General features: G+C 42.4%; 1 long non-coding RNA gene across 6 annotated transcripts in view; it reads left to right on the plus strand.

The window, feature by feature from the left end:
• The first annotated feature begins 708 nt into the window (after positions 1–708).
• LOC109363860 overlaps positions 709–2,411 on the plus strand; it is a 36,879-nt gene continuing 35,176 nt past the window's right edge. For 5 of the 6 annotated variants that reach the window (XR_002109704.1, XR_002109700.1, XR_002109701.1 and 2 more), the window contains exon 1: positions 709–859. This is a non-coding gene — a long non-coding RNA (uncharacterized LOC109363860). The remainder of the gene's footprint in view (positions 860–2,411) is intronic. The other variant, XR_002109699.1, reaches the window with a different exon arrangement.

Raw genomic sequence — 2,411 nt, forward strand, 5'->3', positions numbered from 1 at the left:
ATCTTCCTGAACCTCTTCTGGCTTCATTATTCTTTCTTTTTTTTCTCTTTTTGCTTTGAATATCAACTCAGACCCATGATAATGCTTTGCCTCCAGAGGCCAGAAGGGTTAAATTCCTCCCACTCCACTGTCTCTCTTGAAGCTGGAGTTACACTCATCAAGGATCTAGCATGGGGAGGGATGGGTTTCTTAAGACAGCCTGAGGGCTCCAACAGCAGCCTTCGCTTTCAATCACTGTCGAGAGGCACAAGTGGAAATTCATTCAGCGAACAGTTGGAGGTCTTCGCCTGTCCATACAGATGCCTGGCACACAATCCCAAGCACAAACTGGTGGCGTCTCAGCTGGAAATCTGACATTTTGCCGAACTACCATTTGCTCGAGAACTGATAATTAAGCACTCCTTCTCCTTTAAAAAGAAAATAATAATAATAATAATAAAAAGGTAGATAAAAAATTAAGTCAACTCTATTGGTAACCTTGGAGGCTTCCTTTTGTCAAGGTCTCAGGTACATGCCAAAATATATTCTCTTTAGGATCAGTACTGGCTGTACAATTGCCTTTTCTGTTACCTGACTGTATTATTCTGACTGTTTTCATTTGACTTGCCTCTGGGATGCTGTGCTGCTCTGGCAGAGAAATCTGTATGCTGGCAGAGTTCATGAACTCACACTTGCAAGCTGATCTTTGCCCTAAATGTTTCTAAATATTTTGGTGTGTATGTAACATGACAGAATGTGACTTTGCATCGAAAAGCCAAAAAAACACAAAGATGGAGAAACATCTTGCATCCTCTCCTTCCTCCACAACTCCCCCCCTCCTCAATCCTGTCAAGTTTTATTATCCTCAGAAGACAACCAGGTGAGTAATAATATTTAACCAATACTGAGGGAAGGGAGAGGTTTTAATTAATTTCATTACACATTAACAAAGTCCAGCTCATGACTCAGTGGAAGTCTATGCAGTCTTTTGCAGACAGATGGGAACTCATCCTCCCTGTCCTCTGAGCTTGCTGGATAAAATAGAGATGCATTAACACAATTTATTAACTGTTCTGTAGTGCTGCTCAAAATGTGATATCACTGAAGCCTATTCTACACATAATCTAAAGTTGGTTTGGGCTTGGTAAATACAGATTGAAAGCACTGATTTTCATTTCCACTCAGAGAAAAAATAATAATAATAATTTAAAAATGAAAGTATATCTGGACTTTTAACTTAGAGCACCAGACAAACAGTCCCAGTGCTTTCCTGTTTGATCAGATGTCAGCTGGTATCATTCAGTTGTGGTGAGAGCTGAACAAAAACTCCAGTTCTGGGACAGGGAACGAGTCAAATCTAGATTCTAAAATGTCAAGGGGCAAATAACGATATACTTCATAACCTCATGTTAGGAAAGTAATATGTCACAGTTAGAAACCAGAGAAGAGAGTCTGTCCTTTGAATTCACCTGGCATATTTGTGTCACACTGGACGTCTTTACCTACAGATGAGCTTGTTTCACTGATTACAGACTTTTTTCTACCTGTTGTTCTACTTCATAAAATCATAGAATGGTTTGGATTGGAAGGGACATCAAAAATCATTTAGTCCAAGCTCCCTGTCATGGGCTGGGTTGCCAACAACTATGTCAAACTGCCCAGGAATCCATCAAGCTTGGCCTTGTATGCCTCTAGGGATGGGGCACTGACAGCTTCTCTGGAAATCTTGTACCAGTGCCTCATCATCCTCTGAGTGAATAATTTCTTCCTAAAATCTAGCCAGAACCTTCCCTTTTTATGTTTAAATCCATTCCCCCTTCTCCTAACTGTGTAAAAAAATTGATCTACTTCCTGCTGGTAAGCTTCTCTCAAGTTCTGGAAGATCGCAATGAGGTCTCCCCAGAGCCTTCTCTTCTCCAAGCTCAACAAGCCCAACTTCCTCAGCCTTTCAACATAGGTCCAGTCCTCTCATCATCCTTGTGGCGCTCCTTGACCCATAACAACAGCTTTCTTGTGCTGAGGGTGCCAAGCCTGGACACAGTATTCCAGATGGGACCTCACAAAGGCAAAGTAGAGGGGAATAATCACTTCCCTCTCCCTGCTGGACACCCCTTTTTTAATGCATCCCAGGACATAGTTGGTCTTCTGGGCTGAAAGCGCACACTGCTGGCTCATGTCCAGCTTCTTGTCCACCAGGAGTTCCAAGTCCTTCTTGTCAGGGATTCTCAAGATCCAGAAGTTCATCTCCCAGTCTGTGCTTATATTTAGGATTGCCCCAACCCAAGTGCAGCACTTTGAACTTGCCCAGGTTGAACCTCATTAGATTCTTGTGGGCCCACTTCTCAAGCCTGCTCTGGTCCCACTGGATAACATCCCTTCCTTCTATTGTATTGACTAATTGACTACTCCACTCAGCTTAGTGTCATCAATCT

This window comes from Meleagris gallopavo, chromosome Z (assembly GCF_000146605.3).
Source record: "Meleagris gallopavo isolate NT-WF06-2002-E0010 breed Aviagen turkey brand Nicholas breeding stock chromosome Z, Turkey_5.1, whole genome shotgun sequence".
Lineage (NCBI taxonomy): Eukaryota > Metazoa > Chordata > Aves > Galliformes > Phasianidae > Meleagris > Meleagris gallopavo.